Source organism: Asparagus officinalis, chromosome 5 (genome assembly GCF_001876935.1).
Source record: "Asparagus officinalis chromosome 5, Aspof.V1, whole genome shotgun sequence".
Taxonomy (NCBI): domain Eukaryota; kingdom Viridiplantae; phylum Streptophyta; class Magnoliopsida; order Asparagales; family Asparagaceae; genus Asparagus; species Asparagus officinalis.
Window position 1 is genome coordinate 70,416,743 of NC_033798.1, and position 23,122 is coordinate 70,439,864.

General features: G+C 39.7%; 1 pseudogene; it reads right to left on the reverse strand.

Moving 5' to 3' along the window:
- LOC109841972 lies at nt 5,651–22,408 on the reverse strand (annotated as a pseudogene).

A 23,122-nucleotide genomic window follows, 5' to 3' on the forward strand; every position in this document is an offset into this window, starting at 1 on the left:
GGGGGGTGATTAGGGTCACGAGGCTATAATTATGCAATAAAATTAAGACAAGCAAAACACAATATCCAAATGCAATCAAAATAGAGGAGATAGGGTTAGGAATTGTTATCCTGTGACGCGCGATGTGTTAACGAGGTTCGGTCCGCTGACCTACGTCCCCGCTCCCCACTCTCGAGGAGAAATCCACAACACAACCCGGTTTGGAAGCCGAAACTTCGTCTACACAGCGATCCTCTCACGATCTCACACTACACAATTGATCTCACTAGATCACACTCCCACACAATTGATCTACACAAGATCAATCTCTCAAAATAGTAAAAATGGTGTAAGAACCCTCTCTTTACAATGTCCCTATGGCAAAGAAAAGATAACACTGAAGCTGGGATGTGAAACACAAAAACAAAACTCAGAAGGAAACAGGTTTGAAAATTTTGCTCTAAAAAAACGTTCTCTGAAAATATCTGAAAGAGCTGGGACCTTGAGGAAGAAGAAGAAGATAGGTTTTTATAGAAAATCACAGCTGTTGAAACCCATAACCAATCCCCCAAAACCTGGAAACAGAACAGCGCTAAGATCATGTGAAATCGGCGCTGAGATCTGTACCATATGACCGTTTAAGATATACGGCGGTCGACCGTGACTTTTTCGCGAAAGCTCCAGAGGCTTCGGCGGTCGACCGTGGTGGTCGACCGTGGCGGTCGACCGTGGGAAATTTTTTGCTCACGATCGACTGTGGCTGTCAACCGTGAAAGTTTCTACTGCCCACTGACGAGTGAGCTCAGGCGTGGTCGACCGTGGCGGTCGACCGCAATCTGATACACTCAAAAACTGATATTTTGACTCACTTAAAATATTTATAAAATATTCATTTGACTTCTAAAAATTGTGAGACTTTGTAAAATGTTTTTAATACCAAAAACAAATTGTTTGGAAAAGGAATTTTGCAAATAGGTCCTCATACTTGTAAAAAATAGTATTTTGTGAAATATGTTCAAAACTATAAGTATGAAAATGTGTGTGTTGATATCCCAATAGCTTCAGATGAAATCTAAACTATTTGCCTATATTCTAGCACTAGAGAGAAAATAAAACCTAGCTAATATCCTCACGAGAATACAATTCTTGAGTCTTGATATAGCTTGAGTTTGGATGAAGCTTCTAATTGAATTTGGTGTTCTTGAAATAACGTTGTTTCATCACTATGCCTCCTCCTCCTTTGGATATCATCGTTGTAGCGCATATTCCATCTAATCCTCCATTAGTGGCACTAACATGCTTGATATATGTATTCACTACATTTTCACTCAATAAGCAATTAGTACCGATAATGGTGGTTGTAAAACATCATCAAAACATAAGGGCTAACAGAAATGACATTACAAGTCAGAATGCTATGCTCTAAAGAAGAAAGACAACTAGCGTGGTGAAACCTCAGATTTAGCTAAAACGGCAAAGGCTAATACTGCCATTATTGCTGAGACGGTTCTTGCAGTTTGTCCATTAGATGGTCGTTCCGATAGAGAATGGATCTTGGATACGGGTGCGTCTTATCATATGTGTCCAAATAAATATTGGTTCACTACTTACAAATCTATAAGTGGTGGATCAGTTTTGATGAGAAACAATGTAGTTTGCAAGATAGTTGGCATTGGTACAGTTCGCATCCGGTATCACGATGGGATAGTAAGAACTTTATCAAATGTGAGACACATCCCGGACTTAAAGAAAAATCTAATTTCTTTGAGTTCTTTGGATTCTATTTGGTGTTCTTACAATGGTAGAGGTGGAGCTCTTAGAGTTTCTGAGGGTTCATTGGTTGTGATGAAAGGTAGTAAGGTAAACAGTCTTTTATGTTCTCCAAGGTAGTACGGTAACAGGCTCTGCAGGTGTGTCCTCTAATGCTGATAGGGACACTACTCAGTTGTGGCACATGCGCTTAGGCCACATGAGTGAGAAGGGGATGACTATTTTGAGTAAACGTGGCTTACTCTGTGATGACCATACATTATCACTGGATTTCTGTGAGCATTGTGTGTTTGGGAAGCAAACTCGGGTCAGCTTCTCGACTGGCTCACATACGACGAAGGGCACTCTCAACTATATCCATTTAGATTTGTGGGGACCTGCTCAGGTTCCATCCAAAGGTGGTGCTCTTTATTTTCTAACGTTTATTGATGATTTTTCTAGGAAAGTTTGGGTTTACTTTCTCAGGCGTAAAAATGAGGTGTTCGAAACTTTCAAGAAGTGCAAAGTACTTGTTGAAAATCAAACTGAAAAGAAGATTAAACATCTCCAAATAGATAATGGCCTAGAGTTCTGCAGTGGTGAGTTCAATCAGTTCTGCTCAAAATTCTAAGATCGTACAACACCGCATGGTTAGGCACACTCCTCAACAAAATGGGGTGGCAGAACGCATGAATAGAACGTTGACGGAGAGAGCTAGGTATATGCTCTCAAACTCTGGGTTGGATAAAGACTTCTGGGCTGAAGCTGTTAACACAGCTTGTTACTCTTGGTGAACCGGTCTCCTTCTACCGCCATTAAACACAAGACTCCAAATGAGGTATGGTCAGGTAAACCAAATGACCATTCAAATTTAAAGGTATTTAGATGTTCTGCTTACTATCATGTTAGAGAGGGTAAGCTTAAGCCTAGAGCTAAGAAATGTATATTTATTAGTTATGCTGATGGCGTTAAAGGCTATCGTTTGTGGAGTCTTGAACCTGATTCTTCTAAATTCATTATTAGTAGAGACTGATGGCGTTAAAGGCTATCGTTTGTGGAGTCTTGAACCTGATTCTTCTAAATTCATTATTAGTAGAGATGTTACTTTTAATGAAAGATATATGCTTGAGTCTTGAACCTGATTCTTCTAAATTCATTATTAGTAGAGATGTTACTTTTAATGAAAGATATATGCTTGATCATGGGAAGGTTTCTATTGAGTCTACAAAAAATGTAGAGAAGACCATGGATAAGGTGGAGCTTTAGGTGGAGCTCGAGGGAGAGACTTCTCAAAAGTCGTCTATAAAAATTGCTCCTACAGTTGTAGAAGAGCAACATGATTCAGGCTCAGATGATGATGATGCTGAGACTGAAGAACCTTATTCTATAGCCACTGGCAGAGAGAGGAGACAGATCAGACCTCCTCAAAGATTTGCACATGTTGAATTAGTGGTGTATGCTCTCACGACAACTGAAGAGATGTGTATTCAAGAGCCATCAAACTTTACTGAAGCTGTCTCATGTGGAGAATCTGGACGTTGGGCCACGGCTATGACAGAAGAACTCAAGTCACTTTATAAGAATCAGACTTGGGATTTGGTGCAATTACCTAAGGGTAAAAGGGTAATTGGATGCAAGTGGATTTTCAAGAAGAAAGAAGGGATCCCAGGGGTTGAAGATGCTAGATTCAAAGCACGGTTGGTGGCTAAGGGTTATAGACAAAAGGAGGGAATTGACTATGATGAAGTGTTTTCTCCGATTGTGAAGCATACCTTCATCCGTGTATTGCTTGTCATGGTTGTTTTATTTGATCTGGAGCTTAAGCATCTTGATGTGAAGACTGCATTTTTGCATGGCGAACTTGAGGAGACTATCTACATGTCTCAGCCAGAGGGATACTTCATAGAAGGTAAAGAAGATCAAGTTTGCAGGTTGAAGAAATCTTTGTATGGCCTGAAACAATCTCCCAGATAGTGGTACAAGAGATTTGATAATTTTATGCTTACTCATGGGTACTCAAAAAGTACTTATGATAGTTGTGTGTACTACATGCATCTAGGAGATGATTCTTTTATTTATCTTCTATTATATGTCGATGACATGCTTATTGCTGCTAAGAACATGTCGTAGATTCTTATTTTGAAGAAACAACTCAGTGATGAGTTTGAGATGAAAAGATCTTGCTGCAGCAAAGAAGATCTTAGGTATGAAGATCAGGAGGGACAGGAAAGCTGGAACATTATATCTCTCACAAAAGAATTATATTAAAAAGGTGCTTGAACGCTTTGGGATGAAGAGGGCCAAGCCCGTTACAACTCCTTTGGCTCCTCACTTTAGGCTCTCGGCTTCAGATTTACCTACAAGCGAGAACAAGAAGAAGATGTCCCGAATTCCATACTCTAATGCAGTAGGTAGCATTATGTATGCTATGATTTGCACTCGTCCAGACATTGCCCAGGCAGTCAGTGAGCAGATACATGGCTTAACCAGGGAAGGCACACTGGGAAGCAGTGAAGTGGATCCTTCGATATCTCAAGGGTACCTCAGATTTGGGTTTAGTTTTTGATAGCAGTACTTTAGGAACCTCAATTGTAGGTTTTGTGGATTCTGACTATGCAGGTGATCTCGATAAAAGAAGATCTTTGACTAGTTATTTGTTACTCTTTCTGGCTCAGCTATTAGTTGGAGATCGACTCTACAGTCAACCGTTGATTTGTCTACTACAGAGGCAGAATACACAGCAGCGGCAAAAGCGGTAAAAGAGGCTATTTGGTTGAGAAATCTCATAATGGGGGTTGGACTTCAGTAGGAGGATAGTTCAGTTGTATTTTGCGACAATCAGAGTGCAATACATCTAAGCAAAAACTCAGCACATCATGAGAGGACAAAGCATATTAATGTCAGATATTATTTTATTCGTGAGGCAACTGCTGAAAGAAATATCACGATGAAGAAGATTGGTACTACAGACAATCCAGCTGACATGTTGACCAAACTGATCCCGGCCTTCAAGTTCAAGCACTGCTTGAATTTGGGAGGCATTCGCACTTGTTAGATGGTCTCGTTTGGGGCATTGTTTGCAAGAGGGGGTCGAGTTTCACTTGCTCTATTATGAAGTGAACTCTCACGTTAGCTGTGTTCATGATGAATATTCAATTTCTTGATGTTTTAAAATTCAATCCAAGGTGGAGATTGTTGATATTGGCTTGAATTTGTCCAAATGACCGGGGCCTATTTTGTTTTTGAAAGGGGAGGGAGGTCACTATCAAGTCACCCTCACTTCTCTTCTCAAAGATCTTTTAACAATTACGGCTGATGCCGAAGAAATTTTGTGAGAGGGAGGTCGTTGTCATTGATGTCACTTCGGGTAAAGAGAGGTAATATCAAGGTGGCCCCCTGTTGGATTTATGTGAGATCTCATTCTCTCTTAAACTCTTTGTGCGTTTCAGAACCAGAGTGTGAGAGCTACACAAAAACTAGAGTCCTCTCAAAATTTTGTATGTGGGTTGTATTGAGAGATTGAATATAGTGAAACTCCTCCTTTGCCATGGACGTAGATCAATTTGATCGAACCACATAAACATTGTGTGTTTGTAATTGTGTCTCTATTTTTCTGGTTTTGTGTTTAATTATCACAATAAATCTAAATTTTTATTCATCTGTAGTCATATTCTCAGTTATGACATCACTTTATCCTTAAGATGAACTAATTCCTTCTGTAAAAGTAAAACTTCTAGGGACATAACTACCAGTTGAAATCAGCGTAAGCAATAAACTTGTTAACTATTCTAAAATTCTGAAACTGTTGTAAAAATTGGACAGTCAAAGAGTTCCCATCTCTGATCTTAAGGTATCCCAAACAAAATTAAACAATTATCAAAACATCAACGCAAGTGAAACTAAATCCCTCTCAAAAAACAAATCAATTATCCAAAGTATGATATGACTTTCTCAACATATCATAAGGAGCCCAAAGAGCATTGACAGGGCAAGCCCTCTTTTCATCCAACCTAACCCAAGGCTTCCCCCTCCCACTCCAACGCAACAAACTACTCTCCCCTTAATGCAACCCTCTACACTCCCCCTCGTAGTTATCCCCCCCTAACCCATGCTTGTTCCACTTGGGGCCCACCGCCGTCACCTCTCTTGTGAACACCAGCAAGAATGGCGCGGCAGTGACCCGAGCTCATATATCCTCATCCTCTTCTACACCTCCATCCACTCCTCAATCTTCCTCGTATAATCTCTCAACCTCCATGATTTTAAATCAACCACCATTACTCCTGTGCTAAAATAACAAGCCTTCGATCGCCTTTTCTTGAATGTTGATGTTAGAGTTGGATCGGACCAAAATGATGGAGTGAATTATCTTGATATGTTTGTGTCGCAATACTCAGGTGCGGCGATGACTGAATTTTTGTCGATAAATTTGGTTGTCCAGAGCTTGCTGATATCATCCAAAACGATCACATCTGAGTCTAAGTATATGACCCTGCGAACAGAGTTTGGAAGAAGGTGAGGTAGATAGGAGCGAACGTAGTTTAAAGGGCGATCAAGAGCTTGATGAACCGATGTGGATATGAGGACTTTAACGGTTTTTTCGTTGAAGGGGTGCATGTCGAAGCGAAGGTAAGGAAAGGAGGTTGAGATTGTTGTTCTCAGGTTGTGATCTTCATATTTTCTCTGAGAATAAATTAGGTGGAAATACAGGGTTTGTGGGCAAGTGGAGTGATGAAGAATGGAGAGGATGTGAACGCGTGTGTTTTCACGCGTTTTGTGGGGGCCACCTTCATGATTTAGGCATGGAAGTTCACGCGTGAATCCCTTTCCGCGTGGTGAGAGGTTTATAAATACCTTTGTTTTTTTAGGTTTTGGTGTGCAAGGATTTTTGCGACTGTGGAGAAAAAGCAAAAGGAGGGTTTGTACAGGAGAAAGTCGGCTGAGAAACAGAGACTCCATTTTGCTGTTTTGAGAGAGAAATTGAGATCTTGTTTGAGGGTTTTATTTATGAAACTTTGTGTGTTTGTAAACCCTATTTATATTCTCTCTAATAGTAGATCCCCCTCCTTGCCCCGTGGACGTAGGCAATTTTCCGAACCACGTAAAATTAGTTTGTCTTACTTTTATGTGATTTGTAATAGCTTACTTAGGTTCCCTCGACAGGTCAGTCCTAAAACTGATGAGAGGAAGAGCTGATAACCCACTTTGTTAAGATATTTTGCTTAAGGTTCTTATTTTCTTTGTGAAACATGAATTCCTATTACGACCTGACTCTCTTGTTGTGCTGCTGAAGTGCTGTCGAAATTTTCACTACGTGCAACAAGTGGTATCATAGCCCAAATTTCAGATCTAGGATTTTGGAATTCGGTGGAGGAAAATTTTTGTGTGAATCTTGGTTCTTGGAGTTCTAGGCTTCGGTGGAGGTAGTATTAGGAGTTGCCGTTAGAGATTTCGCTTTCCTCGTGTGGACAGGAGATCTATTTGGAATCCAATCCAGGGTTCAGTTGGGTAATTCTTAATTTCTATCAAAGTTTGTTCTTTCTCTACAACTTGGGGTTAGTTTGCATTGGGAGAAGAAGGTGAAAATAGCAAGTCGATGGCAAGTACAGTTCAAGTTGGTTTTCGAAACACCAAAATTAGTGTGGTAAAGTATGATGGTAAAATCAACTTTGATTTGTGGATGAGCAACGTACAGGATGCGCTCAATGCTCAGAACTTGTAGGAGACCATCATGTGTTAGACCCTAGGGGGGTGATTAGGGTCTTATGCTAATCTAATCCAATTTAAATGCCAATTAAAATTAATTAACAAGTTATCCTAGCAAGTATGAAATACCACAAGATATAAGAGCTAGGATAGGCAATGTAAATAACAAGATATATCCTAACAAAGAGATATGGGCAATGTATGTGCAAGGATATAAAACTAACACAAGGTGATATATCCTACCAAAGAGATATACAATATGATATATGTAAGGATATGCAAACACAAGGATAACATAAACAAATGAAATAGTGGATGAAATAAACAATGAGAGAAAGGCTATAAAGATGAACAAATATAAGTGCTAAGCCAAACTCAAACAAGCAATATGATCACGGAGTTCGGACCTTCCGTCCTACGTCTCCGCTCCCCACTCCCGGGGAGAAATCCACTACACACTCGGTTTACAAGTTCACCAAAAACTCTCACACAACAAACACTATGCAATCACACTCTACACCCACACAAGTGTTGGATCTAGCCGTGTCTCCCTCAAGTGCTCGGTTACAATCTCTCCCTAGGCTCGTCAACCGACGCCACTCCTCTTGGAACGATCCCCGACTCTCACCACTGTTGGACCCTAGAGGGGAGGTGATTAGGGTAAAGAGGCTATAATTATGCAATAAAATTAAGACAAGCAAACCACTGTATTCTAATGCAAATAAAATAGAGGAGATAGGGTTAGGAATCGTTATCCTGTGACGCGCGATATGTTAACGAGGTTCGGTCCGCTGACCTACGTCTCCGCTCCCCACTCTCGAGGAGAAATCCACTACACAACCCGGTTTGGAAGCCAGAACTTCGTCTACACAGCGATCCCCACACGATCTCACACTACACAGTTTGATCTACACAAGATCACACTCCCTCACAGTTGATCTACACAAGATCACACTCACAAGATAGTAGAATTGGTGTAAGACTCTCTCTTTACAATGTCCCTATGGCAAAGAGAGAAAGCACACTGAAGCTGGGAAGTGAACACACAAAAACTCAGTGAAAACAGGTTTTGAAAATATGAGCTCTGAAAAACAACATCACTGGTTTTTGCAAAAGCTGGGACACTTGAGGAAGAAGAAGAGGATGAGTTTAAATAAGGGAAAACCAGCTGTTTAAACCCATACCCTTAATCCCCCAAAATATGGAAACAATCGTCGTTGAGATCTGTACTGAGCGGCGCTGGAAAAAGGACTAAAAAGACTGTTTGAAAAATACGGCGGGCGGCCGGCGGAAATTCCGGTCGACCGATGGAAATGATCGGTCGACCGACGGAAAATTCGGTCGACCGCTGACCAGCTCAGAAATGAGAAAAAACAAGCAGAGACTTGTCCGGTCCGCCCGGCGGGGCCCCCCCGACGAACTCTCTGCTGCCCAGAGAGGAATGTACATAAGTGCGGTCGACCGGTGCGGTCGACCGCATTCTGATACATCCTAAAATACTGTTTTTGACTCAACAAAAATATTTGGAAAATATTTATTTGACCTCTGAAAATTATGAAACTTTGTAAAATGTTTTTAATGCTAAAAGCAAACTGTTTGGAAAAGAAATTTTGAAGATAGGTCCTCATACTTTTAAAAAATAGTATTTTGTGAAAAACGCTTAAAAACATAAGTATGAAACATATGTGTGATATCCCAATAGCTTCAAGTGAAGTCAATAACTCTTTGCCTACATTCTAGTACTAGCGAGAAAAAATAAGATAGCTAATATCCTCATATAGAATGCAATGCTTGAGTCTTGATATAGCTTGAATTTTATGAAGCTTCTATTTGAATTTGATGTTCTTGAAATAAGGTTTGCTTCATCATTATGCCTCCTCCTCCTATGGATATCATCATTGTAGCGTATATTCCATCCAATCCTCCATTTGTGGCACTAATAGGCTTGATATATGAATTCACTACATTTGAACTTAATAAGCCATTAGTACCGATAATGGTGGTTGTAAAACATCATCAAAACATAAGGGCTAACAATCTTCCCCTTTTTGATGATGACATCCAACCATTATATAAGAGCAAAAAAAATAAAATAAAGATAGCTTATAGATAGGTGCTCCCCCTATCTATGAGCTCCCCCTAAGAATATGCAACAAATGAGGAGATTTCTCTCCCCCTTTGTCACCATCAAAAAAGAAATGGGGTAAAAAGAAATGCAAAATGCAAATAAACAAGCAAGCAAATGTAGAACTTTCACATAGTACATAAGCCCAAACCATTTCTTATGCGACAAAAATCATCCTCTCCAAGAGGCTTAGTAAATATATCCGCTAGTTGAGATTTGGTGTCAACAAATACTAGGGATACATCTTGTCGCTCTACATGATCGCGTAAGAAATGATGGCGTACATCAATATGTTTAGTTCTAGAATGCAAAACCGAATTTTTGGAAATATTTATGGCACTTGTGTTATCACAAAAGATTTTAATATTTTGAAAATTCAAATCATAGTCAACTAAACTTTGTTTCATCCATAAAACTTGAGCACAACATAAGCCGGCGGCAATGTATTCCGCTTCCGTAGTGGACAATGCAACACAATTTTGTTTCTTGGAAGCCCAAGAAACAAGGGAATTTCCTAAGAATTGGCATGTTCCACTAGTACTCTTGCGATCTACCTTACATCCGGCAAAGTCGGCATCACAAAAACCATATAAATCAAAAGTGGTGCTTTTTGGATAAAATAAACCAAGGTTAAAAGTTCCATTAACATACTTAATGATTCTTTTAACCGCAATTAAATGAGATGCTTTAGGAGATGCTTGAAAACGTGCACATGCACACACACTAAACATAATGTCGGGTCTACTAGTGGTGAGATAAAGAAGACTACCTATCATACCTCGGTATAGTTTTTGGTCCACGTCTTCACCACTTTCATCCGCATCAAGCTTAATACTTGTACTCATGGGAGTAGGCGCATGCTTAGAGTTCTCCAAATTGAATTTCTTCACCAATTCCTTTGCGTACTTGCTTTGAGAAATAAATATCCCATCCTTTGTTTGCTTAACTTGAAGCCCGAGAAAGAATGTAAGCTCTCCCATCATACTCATCTCAAAGTGATCCTGCATAACCTTAGAAAATCCATCATACTCATCTCAAAGTGATCCTGCATAACCTTAGAAAATTCCTTGCACAAAGATTCATTAGTAGAACTGAAAATGATATCATCAACATATATTTGAACTAAAATGAAATCATTTTTCCTTTATCTCACAAAAAGAGTGTTATCAATTGTTCCTTTTGAAAAACCATTTTCAACAAGAAAACTAGAGAGGCGAGCATACCAAGCTCTAGGAGCTTGTTTCAACCCATATAAAGCTTTTTGAACCCGGTAAACATGATTAGGAAAATCATGATCAATAAAACCGGGGGGTTGCTCAACATACACTTCCTCTTCTATAAAACCATTTAAGAAAGCACTTTTGACATCCATTTGAAATAGTTTGAAAATTTTAAAGCTAGCAAATGCCAAAAACATCCTAATAGATTCTACCCTTGCAACCGGTGCAAAGGTTTCATCATAGTCTATGCCCTCCTCTTGATTGTATCATTGGGCAACCAAACGAGCTTTATTTCTAGTAACAATGTTATGTTCATCATGTTTGTTTCTAAAAACCTATTTAGTACCAATAACACTAGCATTGTTAGGTCTAGGAACTAATTTCCAAACATCATTTCCTGTAAAATTATTTAGTTCTTCATGCATAGCCAAAACCCAAAATTCATCATTTAAAGCATCATTAATCTTTTTAGGTTCTAATTGAGATAAGAATGCAACATTACCACACTCACTCAAGGCTTTTGAGCGAGTAACAACTCCTTGTGAAGGGCTCCCAATGATTTGTTCCTGTGGATGGTTTGATGCGAATTTCCAAGCTTTAGGAAGTTCAACTTGTTCATGAGCATTGGAGCTATCCACATCCTTTTGAGCTTCTATAGAGGGAGTATCATTTATTTGTAAAAGGTCCAATCCTTCCTTAACATCATCATCATCATCTTTCCTAGGCAAAACAACTTGAGAACTAATATTAGTCTCATCAAAAGTAACGTTTATAGATTCTTCAACAACGAGGCTTCGTTTATTGAAGACCCTATAAGCCTTACTTCGAGGTGCATAACCTAAGAAAATACCAACATCAATTTTGGAATCAAATTTGTCATGGTAATCTTTGGTGTTTAAAATAAAACATTTGCAACCAAAGATACGAAAATAACCAATAAAAGGGGTTTTTCCATAAAAAAGTTTATAAGGAGTTTTCTTAAGCTTTGGTCTAATCAAAACACAATTTAAAACATGGCAAGCCGTATTAATGGCTTCGGCCCAAAAATATTTTGGCAAATCAAAAGAATTTAACATAGTGCGTGTCATCTCTTGTATGGTACGATTTTTCCGTTTAACAACACCATTTTGTTGTGGTGTTCTAGGAGCAGAAAACATGTGAGTTATACCATGATGAGCACAAAAATCATAGAAAAAATCATTTTAAAATTCACCACCATGATCACTTCTTATTTTAACAACTTTCAAATCTTTTTTATTTTCAATTCTTTTGACATGATTAACAAATTCTTCAAAACAATTATTTTTCTTTGTAAGAAATATTGTCCATGTAAAACGAGAAAAATCATCAATAATCACAAAAACATAGTGTTTCCCTCCAAGAGAGGTAACACGTATAGGACCAAACAAATCAAGATGAAGTAATTGCAAAGGTTTAGAAGTCGATACCTCATGGATGGATTTGAAGGAAGATTTTGTTTGTTTACCTTTGGCACAATCCTCACATATGGTATCTTTGATGAAGTGCAAGCTAGGTAACCCTTTAACAAGATTTCTCTTAAACAATTTTGATATTAGCTCCATATTTGCATGTCCAAGTCTCTTATGCCAAGTCTAAGGGTTTTCATCAATTGCCGCAAGGCACTTCACATCTTGATTCACTAATTCATTCATCTCAAAAATGTATACATTAGATTTGCGATTAGCAACAAAAACAATTTTACCATTCATACTAATGATGCATTTATCCGGTTTAAAAGAAATATCAAAACCTTTATCACTCAATTGGCTAATGCTAAGAAGATTATGATTCAAACCATTAACCAAATAAACATCTTCTATAACGGGTGAGAGTTTCTTACCAATAGAACCAACACCAATGATTTTTCCTTTCTCACCACCGCCGAATGAGATGTTACCTCCTTCAATTCTTGATAGGGTTACAAATAACTCTTTGTTGCCCGTCATATGATGTGAGCAACCACTATCAAGGTACCACATCTCCTTACGTCGTTGCCGTGATGTTCCCTACAAGAGATGAAGATGAAGATGTAGTAACTTTTGGTACCCAAGTCTTGGGTCCTTGGTGGTTAGTAGTCTTGGTACCTTTGGGTACCCATATCAATCCATAAAATTCAAAGTTATCTTTAATTCTACAATGAGTAGAAATATGACCATGTTTCATGCAATATGTGCACACAAAATTTCTTTTGTATGTATGGGTGTGAGAACCATGAAACCTATTTCTACCATAGTGATGGTGATTAGCATAAGCATGAGTGGGTCTAATCCTACCACCCTCAATTTCTAATCTCTCAATCTTTGATTTTAATTGCTTATTCTCTAAATCGAGATCTCCTAGCAATTCATCTTTTAGTGCAAGAGAGGTTGTTAATTGTTCTAGCTTGATATCACAAGAAGCATGCAACTTTTTAAAAGAAGAAAATTCTTTGGACATTCTTTTGAATTCAATGTTCAATTCTTCTAGAGCCATAGTTAGATCACATTGCATGTAGAAGGATTCACTCTCGGTGTCGGATATTACCTCATGTTCAAGGGCCATGAAGCGAACGTTAGGATCATGAAGAGCAAGTTTGGCTCCTTCTTCATCACTATCCGAATCACTTGGTTCGGATTATTCCCATCCGGCATACATAGCCTTCTTCTTCTTGTATTTCATGTACATGTACTTCTCCTTGAGCCTTGGCAATCCTTAGCGATATGGCCCGGTTCATTGCATTCAAATCATTTTCCTACACGAGAAGGAAATTTGTTGTTAGATCGTGGGTTAAATTTCTTGTTCATTTTTATGAGTCTAAAAATTCTTCTAGAGAGATGAGCCACTTCTCTAGAAAAATCAACTTCACTATCTGATGACGAAGAGGAGTTATCACTAGCTCCTTTGAGAACTATGGTCTTCAACTTTGGTGATGGCTCCTCAACATCTCGTGAGGGCACTTCCTCCTTCTCCTTCCCCTTGAGCTTCTTCTCATGGACCTTGAGCTTTCCGATGAGGCCATCGAGAGGTAAAGTGGTAAGGTCTTGAGCTTCTTCTATTGCCGTTGCCTTGGGTTCCCACATCGGAGTCAATGAACGAAGAATCTTGTAATTCAGTCAACTTCTTGTCAAGACCATGCAATTCATTGATAATGTTAGTGAAGCGGGAAAGCATAGCATCAATTGATTCATTTGGAAGCATTTGAAATAACTCATATTCATGCATAAGTCCACTAATTTTGGATTCCTTGACTTGGGGGGTTCCTTCGTGTGTAATACATAATTTCACCCAAATTTCGTATGCGGTTGCACACGTGGAAACCCTATTATACTCGTTGGGGGAAAGACCACAAATTAAGGCATTCATAGCCTTAGCATTGAGATTGGCTTGGTGCCTTTCTCCATCGGTCATAGTCCCAACTTTGGACTTCTCTACGTACTTTTTCTCTATGAGTTCTAGGATGTCAAGGTCAATGCAACGAAGGTAAATTCTCATCCTAGCCTTCCAATAAGCAAAGTTACTACCGGTGAAGAGTGGTGGTCTAGTGGTGGATTGTCCCTCTAGCATATGCACATTCATTGAAGCCTCCATAAGATCTTATCTCTAAGGTGATTAAACCAAAAAACTAATATAGAGACCAAGCTCTGATACCAATTGTTGAACCCTGGAGGGGGGTGATTAGGTCAAGAGGCTATAATTATGCAATAAAATTAAGGCAAGCAAACCACAGTATTCTAATGCAAACAAAATAGAGGAGATAGAGTTAGGAATTGTTATCATGTGACGCGCGATATGTTAACGAGGTTCGGTCCGCTGACCTACGTCTCCGCTCCCCACTCTCGAGGAGAAATCCACTACACAACCCGGTTTGAAAGCCAGAACTTCGTCTACACAGCGATCCCCACACGATCTCACACTACACAGTTTGATCTACACAAGATCACACTCCCTCACAGTTGATCTACACAAGATCACACTCACAAGATAGTAGAATTGGTGTAAGACTCTCACTTTATAATGTCCCTATGGCAAAGAGAGAAAGCACACTGAAGCTGGGAAGTGAACACACAAAAACTCAGTGAAAACAGGTTTTGAAAATATGAGCTCTGAAAAACAACGTCACTGGTTTTTGCAAAAGCTGGGACACTTGAGGAAGAAGAAGAGGATGAGTTTAAATAAAAACAACGTCACTGGTTTTTGCAAAAGCTGGGACACTTGAGGAAGAAGAAGAGGATGAGTTTAAATAAGCGAAAACCAGCTGTTTAAACCTATACCCTTAATCCCCCAAAATCTGGAAACAATCGTCGCTGAGATCTGTACTAAGCGGCGCTGGAAAAAGGACTAAAAAGACCGTTTGAAAATTACGGCGGTCGACCGGCGGAAATTCCGGTCGACCGATGGAAATGATCGGTCGACCGACGGAAAATTCGGTCGACCGCTGACCAGCTCAGAAATGAGAAAAAACAAGCAGACGAACTCTCTGCTACCCAGAGAGGAATGTACATAAGTGCGGTCGACCGGTGCGGTCAACCGCATTCTGATACATCCTAAAATACTGTTTTTGACTCAACAAAAATATTTGGAAAATATTTATTTGACCTCTGAAAATTATGAAACTTTGTAAAATATTTTTAATGCTAAAAACAAACTGTTTGGAAAAGGAATTTTGCAGATAGGTCCTCATACTTTTGAAAAATAGTATTTTTTGAAAAACGCTTAAAAACATAAGTATGAAACATGTGTGTGATATCCCAATAGCTTCAAGTGAAGTCAATAACTCTTTGCCTACATTCTAGTACTAGAGAGAAAAAATAAGATAGCTAATATCCTCATATAGAATACAATGCTTGAGTCTTGATATAGCTTGAATTTGATGAAGCTTCTATTTGAATTTGATGTTCTTGAAATAACGTTTGCTTCATCATTATGCCTCCTCCTCCTATGGATATCATCGTTGTAGCGTATATTCCATCCAATCCTCCATTTGTGGGGCTAATAGGCTTGATATATGAATTCACTACATTTGAACTTAATAAGCCATTAGTACCGATAATGGTGGTTGTAAAACATCATCAAAACATAAGGGCTAACAACCACACACTCTTCTCGGTGTAAAAGTGTATTACAAGGTGATCTCACAATTAGGCTTAATACAATAATTGTTTGTTCTCTACTATGGATGAGAACACAATGAAAGCTCACACTCAATTGTTACAACAGCTTAAGTGGGTGTGTGTAAACAATGAGTGAAATCAAATCAACTAAACTCAATATAAAACTAGCTTTAATAAAATGATAATCAAATAAATAGATGTAAAGCTAGAAATAGAGTTTAGAAAACTTCTCAATAGATCAAGAGGTAGAGGGAGAATAGTTGGATGCCCAAACACCAATAGATGATCTCCTCAAGCTCTTGTGAAATTGATTTCACAAACTCAAACTTCTAAATGCTTAAAAGCTTCTTAAACTAAACTTAAACCCTTGTTTAAAACTCTTTAAACTTGTTTTAAAAACACACTCTTGTTATTGAAGAGTTGAAGAGAATGGGGTATTTATACCCACTCAAAACTTTAGCAAAAAACCCCCAACAAATGATAAAAAAGCCTCAGCCAACGGTAACAAGAAATAGCCGTTGGAACAGAACTGACAGAGCGGCGGTCGACCGAAAAAATTCGCGGTCGACCGCGATCCAGATCCCAAACTGAGAAAACGAGCAGTACTTCTTCTGTCGACCAGTGCAGTCGACCGTGGGAAGTCTCGAGCTCTCGGTCGACCGTGGCTGTCGACCGACAAACTCTCTGCTGCCCACTGACAAATGAACTCAGGTGCGGTCGACCAGTGCGATCGACCGCATACTGATACATGAAAATGAAGTTCTGAAAACTGTTTTTCTGATTTTAAAACACTGTTTAAAAATATCAAATAAATTCCAAAAAATATAAAACTTTGGGAAATGATTGTAGACATGATAATAAACATGCTACAACGACTGGTTTCCAAAAAGAACTTCCCAAATGAAAAATATCATCATTTTACAAAATAGACCAAAACATAAAAATGTAAACATGTGAATTTTGACATTTAGGCTAAACCATGTTTTGAAACTTTGCACAATGATTAAATAGACTTAATAAAATATGTATATGGTTATTGTTAAGTCCAAAAACTAAAAAAACAATATTTTCACATAATTGCATATACTATGCAATGTTTTCAAAAAACACAATAGTAAATATGAAATTTTAACCCTTGGATGTTTCCTAGGGATCCTTGCATGATATGAAGTGACTTTTTATATGTTAAATGAGTGGATATAAAGTTTGGTGGACACACTATTCACTATCCACTTAAGTTGACACAAGTTCTCCTCTATATATATATATATATATATACAAAGAAACCAATAAATGTGTGTGTATAGATATTGAGCTTAACGTACTTAACACACATAATATAAAACCTATACTAAGTTACCCAAGCTAGATCTTGATCTTCAATAAGCTCGACTTGGTACACTTGCGGATGAAGCTTGAACTTAATCTTTAACTTTGAATAACGTTGCTTCACTCCACAATTCCGCCAACCTCCATTTGATATCGTCGTTGAAGCTCTATTTCATCCATCCTCCAACAACGTTGTTTGTCTATAATAAATAAGAAAACACAAATTCTAGACAAACAATATTAGAAGTAAATTGTTTGTTAAACATCATCAAAACAAGAAGGCCAACATCATGGTCCATGAGAGACCACCAAAATATAAAGAGGCGATATGGAAAAAGATGAATAGGAACGCTTGTGGGGTGATCGAGTTCTATTTGGAACTGGAGCTAAAATATGATGTGATTGGGGTGGCGTCTGCGATGAAGATGTGGGAAATTCTCAATAATAAGTACCTTACGAAGAGTGTTGAGAATATGTTACATTTGCTACGTAGGTTATTCAGATTCCAGATATCCCGAGGCACCTCGCTAGCGGCTCATGTGAACAACTATACTAAGTTGTTGTCGGACTTGGCGAATATTGATGAGAAAATTTTGGATGAGTAGAAGGCTATTATCTTATTGGTCTCCTTATCGGATGAGGAGTATGACACATTCGTGCTCACTTTGTTGAATGGGAGATCTTCTATTAGCTATAGGGAAGTTACTAATGCATTGACGAATTATGATTTAAGGAGGAAGGACAAGGAGACTTCCCGTGCTAGTACTTCAGGTGAGACCTTTTCGACGAGAGGTAGAAGCCCATATCCGAAAGGTGGTAATAGAGAAAGGTCAAAGTCTAGAGGCCGTCACCAGTTAGCAAAGAACCAATGTGCATTCTGCAAGGAGCAGGGACATTGGAAGAGATACTACCCGAAGCTCAAGGAGAAGGAGAATGACAAGAAAAAAGGCCTGAAGGCCAATGAGGTGAGTATTACAAAAGGCGATGATTTCGATGATTCGAGCTTTTCTCTACTGATTACTTTAGAGGTGAACCACTTGGATGCATCAGATTGGATGCTTGATTTCGGTGCTACTTATCATGTGACCCCTAGGCAAGATTGGTTTGCATCGTTCGAGAGACTCGAAGGGGATGTTGTTATCATGAGAAATGATCAATCCTATGAAATTTGTAGGATAGGTACTATGAGGATTCAGATGCACGATGGAGTAGTCCGTGAATTGAAGGAGGTAAGATTTGTTCCTCAGCTGAATAAGAATCTTATTTCTGTTAGAGCTTTGGAGGCGAAGGGATTCAATGTGACATTTGAGAATGCTGTAGTGAAGGTTACTGAGGGATCTTTGGTGATGATGAATGGAGTCCGCAGTTAAAATTTATACTATGTGAAGGGGAGCACCGAGATTGGCCAGGTTGCTTCGGCTATTTCAGAGGCGGACATGAGCAGGCTTTGGCATTATAGGTTGGGACACACAGGAGAAAAGTCACAGCATGCTTTGTGCAAGCAGGGGCTATTGAAGGGATCTAAGAGTGAAAAAATTAAGTTCTGTGAGCATTGTGTTCTTGGCAAGAAGACGAAGGTGAAGTTCGAGACAACCATTCATAGGACGAAGGGCATCCTAGACTACGTGCACACAGACGTTTGGGGTCCCACCAAGACTGCATCACTTGGTGATCGACATTGGTTCGTCACGTTCGTAGATGACTATTCTAGACGTTGTTGGGTGTACACCATGAAGCATAAGAATGAAGTCCTAGATTTGTTCATGGAGTGGAAGAAGAGATTAAAACTGCAGACTGGGAGAAAGATCAAGACGTTACGATTCGACAACGATGGTGAATATACTTTAGACCCCTTTCTGCAGCTATATCGAGATGAGGGCATAGAGAGGCACTTCACGGTTAGTCATACACCACAGCAGAATGTGGTAGCAGAGAGGTTAAATTGGTCTTTACTGGAGAAGGTCTGATGCTTATTATCGCAAAATGGTTTGGAGAAGATCTTTTGGGCTGAGGTACTTACATATGCGAACCACCCTATTAATAGGCTGCCTTCATCTACGATTGAGGGGAAGACCCCTATGGAGAAGTGGTCGGGAGAGCTAGCACACGACTATGACCAGCTCAATGTATTCAGGTGCCCTGTATTTTATCATGTGAGAACAAATAAATTGGAACCTTGAGTTAGGAATGCTATATTTGTAGGATTTAAGCGTGGTGTCAAGGGATACAAGCTATGTGATCCAGTTGATAGAAAAATTATGCTGAGTAGGGATGTCACATTCGAGGAGGTTTCTATCTTGAAGCTTTCCAACTCTCATCAGGTGGAGAGCGACCCGACAGAGGAGATATCGTAGTTGGTAGAGATCGATGCAACTCCACATTGTCCATATGGTACAATATCCATTAGAGTACGGACTGAGGTGACGCTAGGCGAGTAGACAATGAGGAGCAGGATACGAGTATAATTATACAGGATCAGGGACCGACGGCTCAGGTTTAAGATTCTATTACGGTTCAGAGACAGAGAAGAGGCATACGGATGCCAGCATGGTATGCCGACATAGTTACGTATGCACTTCCGGTGGAGAGTATCGATGAGATGGTGCCTACTACATTCAGAGAGGCTAAGCAGAGTTCGAAGGCTGATTCGTGGTAAATAGCTATGCAGGAGGAGATGGAGTCTCTTCACAAGAATGATACGTGTGAGCTTGTTGAGCTTTCAAAGGGGCGGAAGGCAATTGGTTGCAAGTGGGTATACACGAAGAAGGAGGGTATTGAAGGCACTCCATTGAGGTTCAAGGCTAAGTTGGTTGCGAAGGGCTATGCACAGGAGGAATGAATAGATTATAATGAGTTTTTCTCTCCGGTGGTGAAGTACTCTTCGATTCAGATTTTACTAGCTTTGGTGGCAGAGTATGGCTTGGAGTTAGATCAGTTGGATGTGAAGACGATATTTCTTCATGGTGATCTTGATGAAGAAATATATATGACTCGGCCATTGGGATTCTGAGCTGTAGGGAAAGATAAGTTGTTGAAAAAATCGATATACGGTTTGAAGCAGTCTCCTCGATAATGATATAGGCGATTCGATGGTTTTATGATTGGTCATTCATACATTCGGAGCCAGTTTGATCCTTGCGTATATTTTCACAAGTTGAAAGGAGGTGTGTATATCTATTTGTTACTTATGTCAATGACATTTTGATTGTCTCTATTTTCAGATATGCTATAGATGAGTTGAATGCACAGCTTTCAAAGGAGTTTGAGATGAAAGATTTGGGTGAGGCGAAGCGTATTTTAGGGATGGAGATCGACAGAGATAAGAAGAATGACAGAATTTGTTTGACACGAGTGGCTTATTTGAAGAAGGTTCTACAGCGATTTCATGTTAGCATGGATACGAAACCAGTTAGTGTACCAATGTGAGCCCATTTGAAGCTTTCAGCTGATCTTTCACCGAAGTCAGTTGAAGATCGAGAGTTGATGTCGAAGACTCCATATGCGAACGCGGTTGAAAGCTTGATGTATGCGATGGTATGTACGAGACCAGATTTATCACAGGCGGTGAGCATGGTTTCGAGATACATGCACGATCCAGGAGTGGGTCATTGGGACGCCGTGAGATGGATTTTGAGGTACATTCGAGGTACGCTCAATGTTGGTTTGGTTTATGAGTGGGACACTACAGGTGGATAGTTATGCATTGGTTATGTTGATTCGGATTATGCCGGGGATTTGGATAAGCACCGGTCCACTACGGGGTATGTATTCACTTTGACCCGTGCGTCAGTGTGTTGGAGATGCACCTTACAGTCTATGGTGACTTTGTCTACGATGGAAGAAGAGTATATGACGATTACGGAGGCTATGAGTGAGGCTATTTGGCTTTGAGGACTTTTGGAGGAACTTGGTATATCGTAGCTGTCCGTTACTATTCATTGTGATAGCATGAGTGCTATCTATTTGGCGAAAAATCAGATTTTTCATGCGAGGATGAAGCAGATTAACGTTCATTATCACTTTGTTCGGGATGTTCTTGAAGATGGAGATGTGGAGATAGTGAAGGTCCACACAAAGGATAATCCGACGGATATGCTCACTAAGGTGGTTCCGAGCAACAAGTTTGATCATTGTCGAAACTTGTTGTATATTCGTGATTGTTGAGGCCGTTGACAGCCATTTGGATGAACTACGTGAGGCGTGATTCCTTGGACAAGAGGATACGTAGGCAGTGTTTACGATGCAGCCGGTGTTGGATTAGTTGGTTTTGATGGGGGAGATTGTTTGAGCTCTCGTTCGGGTTCCCGACTTGTTGTGAATTGAGTCCGTTATCGTGAATTATTTCACATCGTACTGGACACAACAAGTGGGATATTTGGTTGCTTTGGTGCCGGCTCAGTTTTGGAAAAACTTCGCCGAGGTGGAGAATTATGAACGCGTGTGTTTTCACGCATTTTGTGGGGGCCACCTTCATGATTCACGCGTGGAAGTTCACGCGTGAATCCCTTTCCGCGTGGTGAGAGGTTTGTAAATACCTTTGTTTTTTTTAGGTTTTGGTGTGCAAGGATTTTTGCGGCTGCGGAGAAAAAGCAAAAGGAGGGTTTGTACAGGAGAAAGTCGACTGAGAAACAGAGACTCCCTTTTGCTGTTTTGAGAGAGAATTTGAGGGAGAAATTGAGATCTTGTTTGAGGGTTTTATTTGTGAGACTTTGTGGGTTTGTAATCCCTATTTGTATTCTCTCTAATAGTAGATCTCCCCCTCCTTGCCCCGTGGACGTAGGCAATTTGCCGAACCACGTAAAATTAGTTTGTCTCACTTTTGTGGGATTTGTAATAGCTTACTTAGGTTCCCTCGACATGTCAGTCCTAGAACTGATGAGAGGAAGAGCTTATATCTCACTTTGTTGAGATATTTTACTTAAGGTTCTTGTTTCCTTTGTGAAACAGGAATTCATATTACGACCTGACTCTCTTGTTGTGCTGCCAAAATGCTACCGAAATTTCCGTTGCGTGCAACAGAGGATTGCCGCCATTGATCCTCGAAGGTAGGCTTCATCGAGAGTCATGGCGATGTTGATGACATTTTCTCCACATTGTGGCGAGTTTTGGAAGTAAGGGGCCTCTAAGAAGTCAGCTAAGGAATTGGATGCGATCAGAAGAAGGATGAGGAGAGAAACTACCCTTGACATTGGTTTTGTTATTGAAATGCTCGGAAAAGACGAGACGTTCATATGGAAGAGAAGAAGAGGTCAAGGTGAGCACAAATGTGAAGAGTGGGAGGAACATGGCTCGGGGAGCCGGCAAATGTGGAGTTAAAATTGGCTGCCAGGAAAAAAGGGAAGAGAACATAAACGTTGAAGTTGAGATTAAGAGGTAAACGCTAGTGACTTAGTCTACCGTCTCTCTGTTTGCTAGCAGGATTATAGCTAGGATTACAGTTTATAAGTAGCATTTGTCAGACTCCCACGTCTTTTTACCCAAAGTTCAGTTAAGGTATAGGGTGAACTAAACCATTTTGAAAGAAGGATTTTTTGCATATATACCCCTCACATCTTCCATATTTGCAGATTTACCCAACAAATCTTGGTGTTTGCAAATTGCCCCCAAGTTCTCTCACCCCTCACATTCAACAATTTAGGCTCTTAAAGAGCATGACGTTAAAGAATTTCAATTAATTTCCAAAAAGGTGTCGGCTCCCCCATCTAAATACTAAAGCTTTAAGAGTGGGTGGGTGGTGGGTGGGTGGGGTGGGGGGATGGTTGGTTAAAAAAGCCCAATTCGAGAAATGAAAAAACCAAGGGTTGGGGCGGGGTAATTTGTGTTAGTCTAATAAAACAAACCGAAAGTTTGCCTGATAAAACAAAAAGGCGGGCCCCACGAGGAAATTATCAGCCACAAACGTT